Genomic DNA, 13,918 nt, shown 5'->3' with positions numbered 1-13,918 from the left:
GAACAGTTCAGTGCTGGTTTCCGGTGAGATGTGAAGGTTTTTAGGTTGCAGCCGCACCTTCTGGGTTCAGAAGTGTGAATTCTGCCAGCAGTGATTAAAATAACATATTGTTCCTTTTTACCATGTGGCCTTTTCACCGCCTAACACACACATCCAGACGATAATGTGTCCTATTTGAGTGAGAATATTGTTTTGCTTTATTATGATTATTTCTGTAGCCATCCTGGGAACTAGGGTAACAAGAGTTTTTCTGCATATACTTACTTGCATGTTACAACACCTGCAACACCTGGTATTTGATGTTATTCATTACATACAGCTTTTCTGTTAATACGCTAAATAATTAATACATGGTTTTTAATTATCATGCAGTCATTAAAAACTCATCGCATAGTTATTTTGAGTGTCCTTTGTTTTTGGGTCATTGGTAAGTCTTGGTCTGCAACAAAAAAACAACAATTAATTAACAGGAGTGGCAATATTTTACAGACCAGAGGATAAAATCGACAGTTTACAACTCTCAGTTACTGTATTTCTGATCTCCATCATGTCACAGAGAACAGTGGTAATATGCATGTGAACGCGGAGACATTTTAGTGAAAAAGTAGTATCTGAACCAGAATGCTTATCTTCTTTCTCTTGGACACATCTTTGCTGGTCCCTACAAGAAATCTTATTAGAAAATGTTTTGTTTCTTATTGCATAATGCCTGAAGAGCCAGCAGACCCCACTGATTCTGTAATTGGACATATTGCCAATATGCGTGTCTCCGGGTGGAGATCACTACTAAAAGATGTCTTCTGAATCCTCAATTTATGGATTAAATTAAAAGAAATACAGGGAAATTTTGTGATTTTAAAAATTAGCTGACTCTAAAACTTCCTGCCGTTCATATAGCCAGTAGCCGATGGCTTCTTCTTGTACTGCTTTTTTTGGCTCTGTTCCTACATAGTCTGGTACTTACCAAGTAAAGTGCTTGTGTGGTTTGCTGTGGTTGATTTTGCTATTTTCATATTCTTATTTAAAACAATGAATCATAATCAAAACTGAGAGATGTGCTGATTGGAGATTGTACAGAGCTGTGTTTATTTTAAAGAAACTAACCCGTGTGGTGCAATTATAGATTAATTCCTGAAGCTATTCCAGAGTATAGCAGACCTCCTCTACACCCAGATTTTACAAATTATTTTGTCTCTTTAGTTTAAAAGATTCACTGGACATTAATTTTTGTGGAGATTTTAAATTTGCTGTCTACCCCCTTGCTTTCCCTGCCATGGCCAAACCGCATCTCACTTAATTATCGTTGACTTCTGCTTCTAAGTGAACACATCAGGATGCTGCTCAATTAACATATCCCTGTGTTTTCATTAAGACATTGATTTTGTACTCTTATTTTCAACCACCTTAGGAGCGCTGGCTATGTTTTGACATTTAACAATGATTTAGACCCAAAAAGCTTTTCATTTCTCCTTGCCGCCAAACATGTGTGGCAGGAAGACTGCTGTTGTACTTAAAAATCGTGTTATCATGTGGTTTGTGCTTTACAACACGCATAGAAGTGAAGAGCACGCAAGCCCAGGTGTGAGATGGGGAGGACACGCTGTGGTGTAATTGTGACACATGGTCTGCATGATGATCCGAGCAATGCCTTGATGAGAATCCCGAAGCTGGCAGGAACTAATACTTTATACAGTAACAACTAGGCAGCGAAAATCACATCCTGCTAAAGTGCTAAGTTGCCAACACACTTTAAAATACCTGTTTGAATGTATTGTAAGTATGTTTGTAATATCTTGTACTTTGCTTTAAGCATTCATTTTGTAACAGCTTAACCTAAGAAGCTCAAACTTTCATTTTAGAAGTTACAAAACACAAAGGTGCTGAGGGTCTTTGTTGTGTTAGATTGTGAACAGCCTGCCCACTCTACAGGAAATTAATTGACCCAGTTTTTTGCCCGTGAGAGGAAATCACAAAAGAGTGCACGATCAGGATAAAGTCAAATTAAGGCCCAGATCGAAGTTAGGTGCAGTAGATGGGCCATATACACTGAGTGAGAGGCAATGTAAATTAAAATGCAGTTTTAAAATTAAAACGTATTTCTTTGGTTTTTAATACCTCTCAGTGTATATATACACCTTATATTTGGTCTAGTACCCCTAAAGAAAAACAAAACAGAAATGAAAAATTGACGATGTGCAGCATAATCCTATTGCAATGACTTTGGTAGCCAAGACGACATTGTCAACAGCAAAACGAAAGCTCTTTTTCTCATCCAAGGTATTTGGGCAGAGAGCAGAAACGTTTTTGTTTTAAGCACTTATGCTGTTCTGTTTCATAGGAAGAATGGACATTATTTCTAAATATTGGTTTGCTTAAACATGTCGGACCGCTCCCGTTGGAATGGAATGCTCTGTTCTTTTCTGAATGTGACCTGCATTCTGGGAGGATCACTACCACCTCATCTTAACAGGGGACAACTCTGCATCTTTCTGGTGTAGCTGTGGGATGGAATCTAGCACCAGTGCTAGTGGTCCTGCCTTTACACCAGTAAAGCCTATCTGTGACTGACAACGAATGTAAGCAGTTCACTCTCAAATCCTTCCTTTCTTTTCTTCATTATTTTGTTGTCCACATCCACATCTACTGGAGGTTCCCAGCCCTGGTCCTGGAGGACCCTTGTGTCCTTCTGGTTTTTGCTCCAGCCAAAATCGTAATCATAGGCTAATTGATGTCACTTTTCTACTTGGGACAGATATTTAAATGGCCTTTCAGCTCAAAGGAAGTCTACTGGGATTTGCCACTGGTATCATTCCTGTGGTTCTGTGCCGCCCTCATTCGATATCCTGCCTGAAATGTAACCAACCGTACCTCTGCAGTAGGAAAACAAGGAGTGTGCCACTGTAGGGGGGGTGTCTGATTTAGTTTCTTTCTCTTATAAATTCATCACCTATTAATAGACGTTTAAACAGAAATAAAGGTGTTAAAGATGAGGAGAGTCTGCTTCAAATTTTGTTTCCTCAGGTTTTTCACCCATCCCTCCATTTTCTAAATGCTTAGGCCAGTACAGGGCCATGGGGGAGCCGGAGCTTATCCTGGCAAGCAATGGACGCTGAATGGGACATCAATTGCAGGGCACACACAGAAACAGAGACGAACACACTGATACCAGGACCAGTCTTCCCAGACGCCACATAACCTACTAGCGTGTCTTTTAACTGTGGGAGAAAAGCAGAGCACCTGGGGAAAACCCATGCAAACACAGGGAGAACATACAAGCTCCATGCAGATAGCACCGTAGGTCTGGAATTGAACCCAGGGCCCAGATGCTGTGAGGCAGCAATGCTAACCACTGTGCCACTGTGCAACCATTTTCAATTACGGAGGAATGCAGATACAAACTTTCTTAATTTGAAGAAGGCAAAGCGATTGGTTTTTGTCAGATGACTTGGTGACAGTTCTTATGAGTTGTCTCTTTTGCCTATCTCTTAGTGCTGTGTGTGTTTTCCTCCAGTTTGCGAACCATACACGGTGCACTTTAGCCTAATTTGTGTAAAATGTTATATATTGCTGCAAGTTATTTTATTTTGTTTTCACCATCTTTTATTTTTTTGGTTGCTGTGTGCAGCTGTGAAGTTGATTTCAATGGTGTCTCATTTGTTTGTGTACGGCTATGCATGTTATACATGCAGTACAGACTTCACAGGAAGCGAAAGTCTTTGTAGTTCATTAGCCCAAAGCAGCCATCACTTAACTCATCCCACATTGTTTGCCCTCCCTCTGTGTGGTAATATTTTCTAATCCTCAAACAGAATCTAGTTAAAACTCCAGTAAAACTATTTTTATTTTCCGTAATAGTTGTTGCAGATGAGAAGGGATCCCTATGTAGATGATTATAATGTCACTCTCTGATCTTTGCAGCCTGAATAATTGTAAATCATTGCTTCATAATGTGTCAAAGAATGTCTGTAGTAGGCAATTAAATGGCACAATATAATAGACCAAATTATTGCCTGTCAGGTTTTCAACAACACAGTTAGTATTTGAGTTACACTTAATCATTACATGTATTAGTAAGTACATTGGAATCCCGCTCCAGGCTGAGCGTGAAATACATTGCATTATTTAAACCTCTAATGGTAGGAGCCATTTATTTGTAGGGAAGACTACAACACGCAGAGCTTTACAAAGCACAGAACACTTAAGAGCCCAATTTATCCAAATCAAAGTCTTAAAGCAAATAAACTAAAGTGCCAAAAATTAGCAATTTCATAAGATGGAAAATATTTAGAAATGCAAAGTGTTGGATAATTTCAGACAGCAGGGATTAATATTAAATATTTACTTTTAACCAGCAAGGAACTGTGAGGCTTTTTGCATAATTCATTCAGGGTTCCTAATTTTGGTAAATATTTAAATGAGTTAGCATTTTGATTAAACAAAATGATTCTCTGGTTCTAATGATTTCCTTCTAATCATGATATCTGTGGAAATAATTTCCTTTTTGCTGGAATACTATGTTTATGTCACAAGGGAGGTTTTAAAAAGTTCCCTTGCACTGGAGGTATTAAGAAGTAATGAAGGACAGTCTTCTGATGGATGTGGTGTCAGCTTTTATTAAAAAAATGTACGTGCATCTATCTTTATAGCTAGATATAGATAGATATACACACATTTTATTCCTGTATTTCTGGGGACTTCCCATTGACTATCATTCTATTTTTATTTAAGATTGCAAAATCTGCTCAAATAAAACTCTACACAGAGTGTAAGTGTACCCAAACATTTTTTAGATTTAAAAGAAGATGCTGTTTGGGTTATATAGGAAGTCATTTCCTATGTGCAGTAATCCTCCCATTGTCCAGCTGTCAGGAGTTACTGTCTTAGCGAGGGGAATTTCTCACATTTTAATTGCAAATCAATCAGATCTGAAGCACAAACCTCAGTGAACACCTTTTATTTTGCCCCGTGTCTTGTAGGTCTTTGAAGGGTTTTCCCTTTCTATTCAATGTTTGAGCTGCAATGCTGTGTATATGGCATTGCTCTGCTTTGTCCATTTATTCTTATTGCTACTGATATTAATATTTTAGTGTCATAATTCCAGTACATGTATGAACAAATGTTAGGCTAACATCAGATAAAAACAGGGTCTATTTCAGGAAGAAGGCATGTACTGTATTATGGTCATGTTTGCATTCCTAGTCTGTTTGGAATGAAGAGGCTATAATGATGCATCTGTAAGCTTTGTTTCAACAGGAAAGAGGAGAAAACCAATAGACAAATAACATCATAATTAGTACATAAGTGAAGACTTGCATAAACATGATGAGTATGAGTAAACATGAGTGATAAACATGATGAGTTTGAAGAACTAGTTAGTCCGTCAACATTTGCAATAGCAACAGCCTTATCCTTCTTGTTTTCCCTTGTTTCTCTGAAGGCTGAAATTTTCTCAGAAGCTTCTAAGTGAGAGTCGTCTAAGAGAGTAGCTTCTAAGAGTAGTCTAAATGAAAGGAGAAAATCGCCATATGTTGGAAGCAGCTTTTTTTAGTGCTTTGAGTAAGAAGCAGCTTTGAATTATTGTTTTGGTGAAAATGGATGAAGTTTTACAGTATCGCTTATTTTCAGCCATGTTGTTGAAGCCGTTACCCACATTCAGGAAATGGCGAGATGAGATCCTTGGAAAAATTAGCCAATACCCCAATAATGCCACATGGGCTAGATGGTCCAAATGGCCTCCTCTAGTTTTTAATCTTTCTTATGTTCATTTATTTATGTATTTTCTGGGCTAATATCACCATCAAAACGCATAGATAAGCAAAATGTCCTGAATTCCTCAAGAAACACAGTGAACAATTGTGTTGAGCAATTCTTGTTTCTTATTACTGTGTAACTTTGTGTACGTCTGTGGAAGAGTTCACCCATCTGAAACTCGACAGTACATCCAAATCGCATTAAACATTAAACGTTCCTTCTTCAAATAGCAAGTGCTGATACGTAGGTATCACATTCCAAATGCCAGTGTCAAATCTAATATCTGGTTGGAAAACCATTAAAGCAGTTTGCGGCACTCTGCTCAAATGATTTGCCGAAGGAATTCCCCGTCTGCCACTCATATCATGGAAATTTCCGGTTTGTTTATTTGTTTTTTCCAAAGAGATTAGCACATGTGCGAAACTGATCAAAAATTGCTTATTCTTAGCTTATGCAAGACAGCACCACATGGCATGCTGTCATTATGGATTTTTGTCATTTTAGGAAAACTAGCAATCTGTTGCGGTTAATCTGTACCTTAACACATGTATTGTATTATGGGTATAATTATCAGTGGAGGTTCTGCAGTGAGCCACTAGCTGATTTGCTGATTACTTTAATCATTCCTCTTATCAGTTTCATTGAGTGGCATGATTGACATCTTAATCATTTGCAAGCGAATATTGGGATTGGTAGTTTTGGTTTATTCTTGAATTTCCTTAGACCTTATTAAGAGCTCAGACAGACCCCAGCCATATTGAAATGAGCACCATGCTTCTGCCAACAGCAAGAGCCCTTGGCATAAATAGCCACCTTCTATCCTGTGGCTGGGTGTGTTCTCTGAATTTCTATGTCAACTTGTCAGAGATTCAGTAAGACATAATACGTTTCTATTGTAAATGATATAAAAGTAATAAAGGGTAATAAATACCCAATCATTAAAGGTTTTTTTTGGTGGGAAGATGTGTGAAAGTTGTGTAAAATGCTGAAAATAATAAACTGTTTGTCCGGAAATGGTTTTAGCAGCTTGCTAATTTGTGAATTAAAGGCAAAATATAACTACAATGATATGAGAAACCATACAGGTAGTGCATAGACAATTGCAACCCTTTACTGAAAGGAATTGACTAACAAAGTCAATAACAAAAGTTAATAACAGCTCAGAAAGGACATTATGGCTCAAGCTTGCCTGATAAATGGTAACCTCTGTGAATTTGGCCTGATCATTTTTATTGTGAGGTCTACACCTCATAAACCCACAGAAATAAACAGCCCAAACTTGTTTACTGCTAGTGGCAAGATCTAGTGCAATAAGATCTGAGAATACTGTGTGGCTTATACTGTTAAATTGGTTTTACATTCAGCAAAACAATCAAGAAAAATAAATATATACTGTATGCATTAAAATATGTATATCTCTTCAGGGATTCTTTCCCTTGAGTCCTTTTCTCATCTAGACTGACAATTTTAAGTATCAGCAAATGTCTGTACAGAAAACTACTGTATATATAGTTTTCTCAATTTTCTTTTTGCAGCACAAAATGAACTCTCTCAGCTATCACCTTTGCTCTGAAATTGTATGAATGCTGGAAGTTTCATCTTAAGCTGCTTGGAGGTGTGCAAGCCCCTCTTTTTCAGAGAAGTAAGTTAGGCTCCCTGCAACTGTTGACTCAAAATATTACAAAATATTTGTGCATTGCCACGTGGGGTTTGTGTGCTCTATTTGAGAAACATGGCCCTGCCATAAGTTTTGTGTGGGAACTGCCTTTACACAGTAAAGCATACACATGCAAATAGCTCTGAACTGAAATCTGGTCATGTCAAAGCTCTGAAGATCAGTGAAGCTAGCCCTGGTCTATAAGATAGGACGCATTTAAGACGATAGTGCTGGTGGGCCAGTAGGTGGCATCTCCCTTCTGTACCAGACATCCCAAACCAATCGAATATGGTGATCTTTCAGATGCTCTCCCCGAAGACTATGTGTGGTCATTAAAGATGACTGATCACTGTATGGAAGTATACATACAGTATAGTATACAGTACTGTAAGTATCCTTAGATCCTTACTCCTTTGCGTGATCTGCTGTGTAGTTGAACATATGGTGAAGAGTGGGCTGTTATCCCTCCAGGAACAGATGCACTATAGTGGGGGAGGAAGTAAGTCTTCTTCTACCTGTAAAGTTCTTTGGAACCCTTCTGATTGCACATCTCTGTAACAATGAAAGGTGTTATTGTTACTATGGACAAGAGCAAGCTATGTTGCAGAATGTCACTAAAAAGAGTGTGATTTTATTAGTTGTGTATGCACGATCCTTTTGGTGTTCTTTGTAGAATTGCAGTTTTTCGCATTGCTATTTTATGTTGTTTTCCAAAGTGGGTTTTCTTTTTTCTTTTGTTTGCATGGCACATGTTAGTGGGTAGTGTAGCTGTAAGACATTATCTGTTAACATGTCTTTAATCTTTACTTTATGAGGCAGTCTGCCTATGGATTTTATTTCAAGTGTCTGACTTTGCGGAACATGTATGTTAAAAATAGATCTGATGAAAAATGTAGACACATTGAGTGTTCAGAGTTATTAATAGACATGAAATTAGACGGAGGTTCACAGAACTAGAGGTCTGAAGGATTATTACCTTTTAAAGAGGAATGATTCTGCCTTTTGCCCAGAGTGAGCCGATTGCAGATTTTATTGCAACTGCGTGTGAATTGTTGCATCGTTTTTGTTTTGCTTTTTTGCACAATTGCTTATTTGTTAAAATCAGCAGTTATACAGCCCATTAGCCTGCACAAAGTGAGAAGTAATACTTAATAGGTTTAAAGCTTTAGTCGTATTCAACTGATGTGTTTAAATTAATGTTTGAAAAAATAGCAGCCTACAAATGATGTGTTTAATTTAATGTTTGAAGAAATAGCAGCCCACAGGATGTGAGCAAAGAGTAAGATGTATTTCATTCTTCTCATTTATGTCCAATGAGGAGAGTTTAAGGAAATAAATGTGGAAATGTAAGACATAGTGCATGAATACATATTTCTTATAGAAGTCTGATTATGACATGCTAGGATTAATATAAGTGTCAAGTAACAAAAAAAATATTTATTACATTAACCTGTTATGTAAGATCATTGAGGGTGCTAATACTTTTGTAACTGCAGCTGGATTTCTATTTCCTTTCTTTTGTGAAGACAAAATGTGATGTAAGAATGGACTTTTGTCATTACCGTGTAAGGGTGCTGTGATTCCTGTGATTCCTGTCCATAGGGTGATGAACATGGGTGTGAAGGAGGCTGCTCAACCTCACGATGTCAGGTTTCCAGTTCCTTTGTGAAGTACAGGTACTGATGGGAGCAGGGGCAGTTTTCAAATGCTCAGATTTGTTCTGGTCTCAGTGTTGAATCTGATCATTTTCTTCTCTTGTGGTGGGGGCACGTTGAGGAAGGTTTCACAGTAGTTTTCTGGAGAGGCTTTATATAGAGAATTTCAATGCTGTTGATACATTGAAGAATAAACCCTTTGTGCATTGACACATTTGACCATACCCTACGTGAGTAGCATTTCTCCCTCCTTTTCAAGCTTTGGCCTTGGGATGTCATGCCATGACACTGAGTCCAATGGGTTTCTTTATTCCTGCATGAAAAGCTTTTAAAATATGAAATTGATTAAAACCAAATTACCTTTTCTGTGTTGCCTCCTTCAGCCTTTGGATTATTTTACCTTTCTTTTAAAATTGCTCTTGTATTTGTTTATTTTGCAAAGTCATTGCAAAATAGCTCCCCGAAGCCATTTTTTTTGTATGTGATAGCTCGTATGGACCCCTTTCTTTTTACCAGGAAGCTATTAATTAAGTATTTACGCAAAAATCAAAATACAAAAATAGGCTACAGGATCTACTGCATTTCAACTACAGTAGCAAGCATGGTCACAAAATTGTAGCAAAACAATCTGCAGTTTGTGTCATGCTGTAAAATTCCTGCACATCTTATTCTGTTTCAATGTACACTTGTAGTTTTCAGAATGTGATACCCTGATATCCTCCAAGTCTTTGACAAGTATACTGGAAGTCTACTATGCTCAACTTCCTAAGTAGAACTGGCTAGTAGCCCAGGCTGTGGTGATGTAGAGACTACACAGTGTAAATGTAGTGTCGAACTCAAAGCACTTATTGGCTCGGTGAATCTATCCCTGTGGTGTCACCTAACCAAATCGGAGCCTCTGGTGTGGTTAAAACAAACCTGATCGGAGTGAAAATGAGGCCCATCTGACTTTGTGTTTTTATGGTTTAGAACTGTTTTCCCCATAGGCTTATTAAAAGGCAGCATCCTCAACAATATGTATATATATTCTTATTTATCAGTGCCAGGCTGCCCCAGCATTAGGGCTCTGTCCATCTGAGTATGTAATGTGAATTTCCACGCTCTCAGCTCTGTTGCCTCACTCCTCTTAAAACTGCAGTTTTATGCCTTGGAGCTACACGTTAAAAATAAGTATTTTTTAAATATGATGTGGACAATTTAATGTAGCAGTCAATTTTTACAGTTCTTTAAATAGGAGAAAAGTGGACCTTTTGCTAATTTATGCTTCAGTGGCTCAGATGCTGATAACTCATGATGTGGGTTTGTCTTCCTGCATCCATTATAGACAATTGCTTGACACTCCAATAACTCACAGCACTTCATGGCAATTTCCATGTCCCCCAAGGACAGCGAGTAAAAGAGGGTCCACTTAAACTTACAAGCTGATAAAATAGTTGCTGTTAAAATGAAAGATTGTACATAAAAGAAGACTATTACCAAGTGTGCGACACCCAAGGGGCAGAGTTTCGGTCGGAAATGAGGGATTAATTATAATTTAACAATTTTGAGCAGATTTATATCTTTGCATTCCAGTGTTTAAATGTCATTCTTAGTTCCATTTAGACCCGTCCTGAGTGAAAGAAGTGAATGGTGTCGGTATGTCAGGCAGGATTCTCTCAGAGCATGTCAGTGAGTGAATAATTCGGCAGCTGCCTTCTGCCTGTGAAGAATATGTGAACGACAGTGGCCCAGAATTAGCAAGAAACAAATCATGTGACTACCTGAACTCCTAAATCCACCTCCCTTGTGACTGGTGAAAAATGTCTTTAAATACCTAGACACTTTGGCTTTCTGTGACTCTTATACAGTTGTTACTTTAATTCTGTTGGTGTTTTCTAGAATAGCATGTAGTTATATGTAATATACAAGTTTTATACGATTCTTGGAAAATTGGAAATTCTCTCATTAAAGAAACTGAAAAGATGTGAGGACCTGTGGCTTTTGAGGGTTGATGGCATTGCTATAGAACTTCACAGGAAAAATAAAACAACAAAAAAAACCCAAATGTCCTTAGAATGTGCTTATATATTGAAAAACAACTACAGTGCAATTCAGTATGATTCCCATAGTCAGCCTGAGGTTGGACCCTGAAGATTAAAATTAAGCTTGGTCAGACTCAAAGCACTTATTATCTAGGCAAGGAACAAGTAATAGGTTTATTCCATGCTAAACAAATACGAATAAAGAAAACACAACGTTTCGGCCGTGGAGCCTTCTTCAGGTGTGAAGTGAACTTCAGGTGTATCTAGGCAAGATACTTGTAGGGGGTGCAGATTGAAGGAATTGAGTAGTCCAAGCCGCTAAACTTCAGTTCCTCTCCAGGCTGTTAACCAGCACTGACCATGATCGCTGTTCCCATCATCGTCATCATCAACCAGCAGCGCAATACTGATCTAGTGTCACAGAGTTTCAGTAAGCCTTCAGTATTGTCAAGGAGACCCACAACCAAAAATGGTGCATGGAAATCACAAGCAGCCTTCATTACCCCATTCTCACTCTCCTTCTCCTTGAGCAGGAATTGTATTTCTCGACAATTACCGCAAAGCATTTACAAATCAGTGCAGTGGGCTCATGCGCTTCAACCCATTTGTCTTCCAGAGCACCGGGGAAACAAAAACAGCAGGCCTGTCAGAGCCGTGTCTGATTTGAATATCTTTCCCTTCCCGTAACCACCCAGCAATCTAAAGCTTCCAGGCACTTCATTAGTTACAAAGGACCTTTCACATGGGACACATATTGTAGGGAACCTAACAACTGTTGTCATAAATAATCAGCCAGCTCACTGATTGTAATTGCATGGTAACAGTACAGTACAGCGAGCGTAATGAAAAAGACCAGGTTTTTAATGTAATCAAACTTCTTAATGTATATCTTACTTTATTTTTATTTATTTGGCGCTGTCACAACTTGTTATTCTTTATACCCAATAAGATTATTCACTATTTCAAATAATAGTTCTCTTCTTCAACAGTTGTTGTATGTTTGTGCAGTACAGTTAGAGTGAATGAGAAACTATACAAACAGTAACTTCATGTTAACTTGTTGAACTTGAGACTTTATTTTGCTGTTTTATAAAACTCAGGAAGTTCCAGTATTTCATCTTTCATTCTGTAAGTTATTGAAAGATGTTTCATATTTTGTTGATAAATGTATACTCAGAATTTTGCAACTAGCTCTGTGAACATAGTTTTGCATTCTGTCACAAGAACTGTTCTCCTTACAAAGGACTGCTTTTTGTAATGAGATTCTGATTTGTGTTAAAAACCGATGATCTTTTTTCTTAATCAATGTTATTTGTATCACAGGGTTTTCTCTACTGTTGTTTGGCAGAAAGTCATATGTCCCAGTACAGGCGTGAGTGATTTCCATGGTCTTAAACTGCCATTATATTATCAACATACAGTACCCGAGACTCACATCCTTGGATATTAAACCTAATATGAAAGTGATGATTTTATTAAATCATCTCTAGAGAAATGGTGCTCTAACTGAGTAAACTTTCCTATTTTAATTTAAACACTTTTCCCAAGATCGCTGTAGTTTCTGTGCCAGTAGTGGAATGACAAACCCTGGTCCAGTTGTTGCGCACTGTAAAAGAGTGCCTACTCCCAGGTGTCCACCCCAGAATGAGACACTCATGAAAGAGAAACAGCATATCATGTGCTCGTTTTAAAGGCAATGGGAATTTTTGTCTTTCATTGTAAACCTTATTTCTCACAAGTATGGGTCAGAGTGGGTTTAAGTCCAACCCTGAGGCTGGACAATATTTGTCTATTTGTCTCTATTTGAGCACTTTTCAGCTCTAGTTCTGCTTTCAAAAGGACCACTGTAATTTAACCTAATTAAAAAGGAATATCCATCACTCAGTGCTGTATTTTTTTTTGTTGCTATGTTTGGATCTGAAAATGGATGACAGGTTTGGCATAGGTTTTTTCATCCAATTTTAGGGACATCTGTTCTTCAGAATTTATTCACAAATAAAACTGATGTCAACAGCTTCCCTCACTAGCTACTGCAGATGAGCATCCAGTGGGACTGGTACAAAATTCAAGAACAAAAAAAGACTGGTTCAATCAGCATTGTTTGGAATGAGTATAAAGTAATGTTAGTGTTGCAGTAAGCACAATTACTCCCTAACAAGCCCTTTACATCTTCCTGAATTATTTTTGTCTTGATAGATTTGAGAGTGATAATTTTATGCAAGTTATGATTAAAAACCAGTTACTGTCATCCTCGAAGAACAAATTAAAAATACCCTGTTTGGAAAAATGACAGTTTTAAAAATAGATGAAATTACATGTTAGGGATGAAGAACGATGGAATTTATTGAGCTGAAATGTGTTGTGGGAGATTTAGGAATCTTACACTTAGGGGAAGAAGTTAATGACTGATTAACAACAGCAATTAAAAGATGAGGAAAAGGTATATAATTAAAATTGCAGTTCTTGCTTTGTCAAGTACGTGTGTCATCCATTGTGTACTTGTTAAAAGCTTAAGAAAAAGAAACCAGCATTTAATTTCAGACCCCATTTTGAAGAAGAGACTGATAATTTGCCTGTAGATGCAGCCATGAAGGCTGTAACTCATGTTTAAGTGAGGCTGTGTCATTAGAAGTTCACAGCCATGTATTTTGTGTTGACAGTCATCGACAGAGAATATTTGGCAGTCAGAAGTAATTTAACTTAATTAATGGGATGCATATTTGATGGAGGAATAAAATATTCAGGCTCAGCAAAGTGGAAAAAAGGAAAGATTTAGTGGGAGTAAAAGGTTGAAGAATGTAATTTGTGCATTCATTCTGCTGCTCAGAATTATG

At 37.7% G+C, this 13,918-nt stretch overlaps 2 protein-coding genes across 3 annotated transcripts in view; one reads left to right on the top strand and one right to left on the bottom strand.

Moving 5' to 3' along the window:
• The window catches only part of LOC148651236 (zinc finger protein 407-like), a 226,718-nt gene that overhangs the window by 19,415 nt on the left and 193,385 nt on the right, over window positions 1-13,918 (top strand). The window lies entirely within an intron of this gene.
• LOC148651237 (uncharacterized) overlaps window positions 1-13,918 on the bottom strand; it is a 126,314-nt gene that overhangs the window by 95,819 nt on the left and 16,577 nt on the right. The window lies entirely within an intron of this gene.

This window comes from Lepisosteus platostomus, chromosome 12, assembly GCF_059453375.1.
Source record: "Lepisosteus platostomus isolate fLepPlt1 chromosome 12, fLepPlt1.hap1, whole genome shotgun sequence".
In the NCBI taxonomy this organism is placed as follows: domain Eukaryota; kingdom Metazoa; phylum Chordata; class Actinopteri; order Semionotiformes; family Lepisosteidae; genus Lepisosteus; species Lepisosteus platostomus.
Note: the sequence above shows the minus strand (reverse complement) of the source record. Positions and strands in the feature narration are given on the sequence as shown.